The sequence below is a fragment of the Eptatretus burgeri genome, chromosome 16 (assembly GCF_056783735.1).
Source record: "Eptatretus burgeri isolate ZD-2024b chromosome 16, Ebu_testis_v1, whole genome shotgun sequence".
Classification (NCBI taxonomy): domain Eukaryota; kingdom Metazoa; phylum Chordata; class Myxini; order Myxiniformes; family Myxinidae; genus Eptatretus; species Eptatretus burgeri.
The window spans coordinates 40,861,653-40,868,646 of NC_140976.1; positions in this window are offsets into that span (position 1 = coordinate 40,861,653).

Sequence of the window (6,994 nt, forward strand, 5' to 3'; positions counted from 1 at the left end):
TCTCTTACAGGACCGTGAATCGTCAATAATTCAGCCACGTGGTACAGGGTTATTTGCCAATCTTCAAAATACCAAGAGACCGACGTGGCGAGCTACCGAGGAATCCACACCCTCGACGGAGCTCGAACGGGACGAGTCGTTAGCGTGCTCGACCCGTGCGTAACCCGAGCGGATGGTTACCGAGGTCTCGTCGGTCCAAATGTACATCGACAGCAGCAACAGCCTTTTAATCACCCAACACGCACCGTGCTAAACCAATGAAGGAAAGGACAAAGACGAGCTGAAACATTTTACAATAGGGATATTTATTTACAATAATCGGGGGGAACGAGGGAAGCACGTAAGGGCAGAGTTATCACGACTAAGCAATGCAAGTATGTACAAGGCACTTAAACAATTCCTACTTATAGACGGGGCCCCACGGGCAGAGACACATGCACACACAGATACCCAGAAAGAGAGATGGACCTCGAGGTCTTTATTATTCCTTCAGCTCGGAGGGGAGTCGAGCTGAGGGACGAGAACGTGGCTGGCTACATGGGCCGCGAGCGCGCGGCTGGTCGTCCACCCCTTCCAGGAGCTCTGTTCACCAAAGGACGGACCAGGGCAGCCGAATCCTGCGGTGACGAGACGAGGTGAGGGATCGCTGCAACGAGCCTAGAGCCAGAGCCAGTGACAAGACGAAACCAGACCAGCGTCGAGCAAACCATACCAGCATCGAGAGATGCGTTCCACGAACCAGACTACGTGCTCGAGCAGACAGAGAACCAGACTAGCGCCAGCGAGATGGGATCAGACCACGCGCTCGAGTAGACGGGGCGCAATTATTTGTTCTTTTCCTTCGTCCCCTTCTCGGGCGTGGTCCGTTCATCGCCCATTGTCCACAAAATGATGCCAAGTCCGCTGATCGGACCGGGGGGGGGGGGCATGATGGCTGTCGCGGCCGACCGCCCCTCAAACAAGGAGAGGAATATGGTCCTGCATGGGATACGCCTATTGGTCGACCGTCGGCAACCTCGCTCGCATCCCCCGGATTGAGCGAGAGAGACTTTAGGTTCTCGTGAAATCCGCCCACGTACGTGCTGACACGCATGTGTGCAATGGTGCCGGTGGAGGATGGTGGAAGGAAGCAAAGGCAGATGTCGTCATTGAAAGTTGTTGTTGTCAATGATATAAAAAATCCTATCTATCAAAATAACTCCACAGCGCATGAACATCCAATTCTCACTAGACTAGGGATGGGGTCCGAACTAGAAACACACACTTACTGATATAACTGAGCTATAGGGTACGGCTGTCTGTCTGTGTGCACAAGGCTTCCAGATTCGTAACGGTATATTGCTATCATGATGGCAAGAAAAAGACAACTAACAAAGGAAGACAGACAGACCATTATAACCCTTCAAAGTGGAGGTCTTTCCTTTAGAGAAATTACAAAGAAGCCAAGGTGTCAGTGAGTACAGTTTCCTACACCATTAAAAGGCACTTGGAAACTGGAGGAAACTCTGACAGGAAGAGGTCTGGGAGACCCAAAGCCACAACACAATCAGAAGACAAGTTTGTGAGAGTCAACAGCTTGCGTGATAGGCGGCTCACAGGACAGCAGCTTCCAGCACAGCTTAACACTGGTCGAAGTAAGGAAGTCTCAGTTTCAACTGTGAAGAGAAGACTTCGAGCTGCAGGTTTGACAGGTCGAGTGGCAGTAAGAAAGCCATTGCTAAGATGGCAAAATAAGAAAAAGAGGCTCGCCTGGGCCATGAAGCACCGCCAGTGGATTACTGAAAACTGGAAGAAGGTCTTAAGGATGAATCAAAATTTGAAATCTCCGGTTCATCACGCAGGGTTTTTGTATGCTGTCGAGTAGGTGAAAGGATGGTTCCTCGGTGTATGACACCAACTTTTAAACATGGAGGAGGAAGCGTGATGATCTGGGGCTCTTTTGCTGGATCCAGAGTTGGCGACTTGCACAGAGTGACTGACACCCTGAACCAAAAGGGCTACCACAGCATTTGGCAGCAGCATGCAATACCCTCTGGTCTACGCCTAGTTGGTCAGGGGTTCATCCTACAGCGAGATAACGACCCAAAACATACCTCCAGGCGATGTCAGAACTACCTTAGAAGAAAAGAACAAGACGGTAGGCTTCAAATCATGGAATGGCCAGCACAGTCTCCAGACTTAAACCCCATCGAGCTGGTTTGGGATGAACTGGACAGAAGGGTGAAAGCAAAGCAACCTACAAGTGCAACACATTTGTGGGAACTTCTGCAACAGTGTTGGGAAGAACTTTCCAAACAATATTTGATTTCCATTGTAGAAAGAATGCCACGAGTATGTTCAGCTGTTATATCTGCAAAAGGTGGCTACTTTGATGAGTCAAAAATTTGGATTAAATTTTGTTCAACAAAACGATTCCATGATTTCTTTTTTTATCTGCAATTGTTACTTACAAAATCTAAAGATTTCGTAAGTATATTGATGACTTCCGTCATCTGTTTGTGTGTTTGTGTGTGTGTGTTTGTTTGTTTGTGTGTGTGTGTGTGTGTTTGTTTGTAGGCACGATAACTCGAGAACGGAAGAAGCTACCAATGTCAAATTACACCACGTGATCCAGGAGGGTGATGGCTCGCGCTGATTAGATTTTGGTCAAAATCGGTAAAAGGTCAAGGTCACAGTGAGGTCAAACATTCGATTTTTGATGGTTTGGTACAGAATCATCGTAGAAACTTCTGGTTTGCGTCGCTACCTTCTCGAGAGACAGCTTTTATTAGACAAGGTCAGAGGTCAAGTTGACGATTTCGTAAGTACCAGTCTATGACTGCTTGTTTATTTGTTCTGTGCTTTAATTTCAGAGTGCATTGAAACATTAAACTGCTTAAATTTCAGTAAAACTGGAAAAATTGGGGTGCTCCAAAACTTTAGACCGGTCTTGTATGGTGGCCCTCAATTGATAAGGACATCGAACGGATAGCTAAGTGATGTGATTGGTGTCAGCTACATCAGAACATGCTACAGGTGTCACCTTTGCATCCATGGGAGTGGCCCTTGGGCCCGTGGCAGAGGATACACATGGATTATGTTGGGCCGTTTGACACTGTTACCGGTGGTGGTTGCCACATTCCAATGGCCAGAAATTTGTCACGAAATCAACTACGTCACAACAGACCATCATCAAACTGCGTGACATTGTTTTTTGTGAGGAATGGCACACCTGAACAGAATCCTTGAGAAAAATTTCAAAAAAAATTCCTGTCATTCTAAAGGGTTATAATGGATAACTCTAAAGGATTCTAGTGGGTTATGTCAGGGGGTTCTTAAGGGCAATTCGAAAAGGTTGCAAAGGGTAATTCAAAATGGTTGAAAAGGGTTCTAAAGGATAATTCTAAAGGGTTGTAAAGGGTAATTCAAAATGGTTCTAAAGTGCAATTCTAAAAGGTTGTAAAGGTCAGGTCAGGTACGGGAGCATGCGCCAGAGCAGCGCGTCACTGCGTCCACTTTCCGCTGGTACTCCAGGGGCCTCCGTCTGGCCATCCCCCAGGCCCATTCCCATCTCCTTGAGATTCCGATCAACCTGCTGCAACCACGTGGTCACGTGGTCGGCCCACTGGCCTCCTCCACTCACGAGACTCCCTCGCTGAGAGAATCTGGTGAGCAGGATCAGCGTCAGGAAAACGAGCCACATGTCCATACAGCCGCAGCTGACGCTCACGGACCATGCAGGTAACAAATCTCATTTGAGTCTCTCTCAGCAACCGCTTGTTGGACACAAAGTCCGACCAGCGATAGCCAAGGATTCTCTGAAAAGACCTGGTACCAAAGGAATTAAGTCTCCATCTCAGATCCGTGGTCAGAGTCCACGTCTCGCATCCAGAGAGCAAGACTGGAAGCACCAAGGACCTGAAGACTCGAACTTTCTTCCTCCCGCACAGGTACCGGCAGTGCCACACCCCATTATCCAGTGAATCCATGACTCCCCAGGCCCGACCCAGACGTCTATTGACCTCTGACTCTCAGCCAGCAGAGACATGAATATCACTGCCAAGGTAAGTGAATCTCTCCACGACCTCAACATGCTCACCACAAACAGGCACAGACAGGACAGCAGCATCCAATATGTCATTGAAAGCCTGAATCTTAGTTTTGACCCAGGAAACCCATAATCCCAGCGGCTCCGACTCCTCACTCAGCACCTCGAGGGCCCCCAAAAGGATATTTGAAGTCTCCGCAAAGATGACTGCATCATCTGCGAAATCAAGGTCAGAGATCTTGACATTCCCAAACGATGCACTGCAGCTTCATCTCTCCGACATCCTCCCTCGAATCCAGTCCATACAAGTGCTGAAAAGTGTGGGGGCCAGGACACACCCCTGACAAACTCCAGTAACAACTGGAAATAAGTCAGAGATGGTACCACCACATCTCACAGCACCCTCAGTACCAGAGTAGAGTTCAGACATCAGATCGATCAGTTTTGGTGGCACCCCATGAAGACCTGGAATCCTCCAGAGGGCATCCCGATTCACTGAATCGAACGCTTTACAGAGATCAACATTAGCTGCAAGCAGCCCCTGCCGAAACTCTCGTCTGCGTTCGGTGAGGACCCGAAGAGCAAGATTACGGTCAGTCGTTGACCTCTTTGGTGTAAATCCTGACTGCTCTGGATGCTGGTGCACAAGCAGATGGTGGCGAACCCTATCAAGAATTATCTGAGCAAAGACTTTGCCCGGCGCTGAGAGCAGCGTCACCCCTCGGTAGTTGTTGTAGTCTTGGCGATCACCCTTCCCTTTCAAGAGAGGGACAACAAGGCCCTTCTTCCAATCAGTTTGGATGATGCCTGTGTTCCAGGCAGAGCACAGAACTGCATGCAACGACACGAGTGCAGCATTTCCACCAGCCTTGAGAAGTTCAGCATGGATGCCACAGATCCCTGGAGCTTTACCCCATTTCAACCGGTTCACCGCAGCCTGTGCTTCCACAAGGGAAGGTGGACCACAGTTGATTGGAGGGTCAGCAACAGGGATTGTAACACCCCTGACGTCCAACGCGACAGCTGGGGGATCAGCCTGGTACAACCGCTCAAAGTAACTGGTCCAGCGGGCCTTCACTTCAGACTCCTCTGTCAAGAGCCTACCACTCTCTGCTCTAACTGCAGTACACCGAGGGATGGGCTTGGATGAACGCAATGCGCGAATTCTCCTGTAAGCAGGACGAGAATCACCTGTCCATAGGTGATGCTCTACCCCCTTACAGAATCCTCACACACAGGCCTCCTTGTCCACCCTCAGTGCACGTACAGTTTTACGCCTCATCTCCCTGAACAGCTGAGCTCTGCCATTCAGCCTGGTCCTGCGACTCTGGTCAATGGTATCCAGTGTCCCTTGAGAGACAAAATTCTTCTTTGCCCTATGGTGAGTTCCAAGACATCCACCGGCAACATCAAGGACGGTGGTCTTGAAGAACTATCAACGAGGACATGGTCAATCTCCTTTGCCACACCGCCAGCGTTGGAATACCAAGTCCAGCGATGAGCTTGTGGGCGCTGAAACCATGAACCAGCCTCCCGAAGTCCATGACTTCTTGCAAAGTCAAGGAACTTGGTGCCATTCTGGTTCATGGGAACTTAGTTGCAAAGGATAATTCTAAAGGGTTCTAAAGGGTTTCGTTCATTTCTAGGCTTTGCCTATTTCATATTGAAAATGCCAAACTGAACCACTTCCTTCGGACACGGATGACATTTTTCAACAACTTGTCTGAAGATGGATCCTCTGCAGATTTGATCCATCTCATCACCTGCTCTTATACCTTCACTCCTATCCCTCTCATAAATTTATTTCCTATCTCTGTTCTCACTCCTCCCTCACTTTCCATCGTCATCTCTTCTCTTCTCAATCTTAATTTTTCTCAATGTTTTAAGCCTCGTCCTCGTCCTCCTCGTCACGACTACCCACCCTCTCCCCGTTATCCTTATCCTTTCGATGTGTATGTAAATAGATCATTAAAACAAGGATAAATGTGTCCAAGAGCCGCATCCTAAAGGTTTTGTCTTCACCAGAAGAACAAGAACAAGAAGAAGAAGAAGAGGAGAAAAAAAACAACAACAACTACTTCCGATATTTAGTCACGTGCCTTGATTAAGCCAATAGCAAGACCCGTCATAGTGTATTTACGTATTTACGAAATATAGTGTATTTACGAAATAAATAGTGTATTTACGAAATTACAATACATTAAATGGAATAATCTTTAAATAGTAACGTGAACTTTTCGAAACTTTAAACAAATGTCCGAATATATTTAAAAGTTCATGATAGACGCTCTCAAAAGGAACCGTCAATGCGAGGATGTGTACAGGTGTTTAGTATTTAAGGAGATCCGGATCCTGTATATAAAAGGGCCGTGTCCTAAAGGTTTTAGAAGAAGAAGAAGAAGAAGAAGAAGAAGAAGAAGAAGAAGAAGAAGAAGAAGAAGAAGAAGAAGAAGAAGAAGAGAGCCACGCTTGCACGCGGCTAAAAATACATTTTCCCCAGTTCGCCACAGTGGATTTAATCCTTCCTTCACTCTTAACCACGTAGGTAAAAAGGCATCAATTTCAAATAAGACACCACAAAATAATTTTGTGCAAAAGTAAATTGCTGCGGTAAAATTATAAATTAGTAGCCGAAAATCATGGCAGGAGAAAAAAAATAAGAACATTATTTTCTTCCAATCATAAATGAAGTGAAAAAAATTCTTCAGGAAACAACGAAAATAAATCATGCGAAGTGTGGCGGGTGACGGTTCGGACGGCACGTTTCATGTATTCTGAAGCGAATTTCTTTAACGTCAATGTTATTCAATTTGTTACGAAAATCATGAGATTTTTTTGCGAGTTCCATTTTTTTTTAACGATGGGTGTGGTAATTAACGAGCGGTTGTAGTTGTTTTTAGGAGTGTTTTTTTTTCTTCCAGAAATGAATGAGTCGAGGTGAAGGACGAAGAATGAAGCAAAGATTCC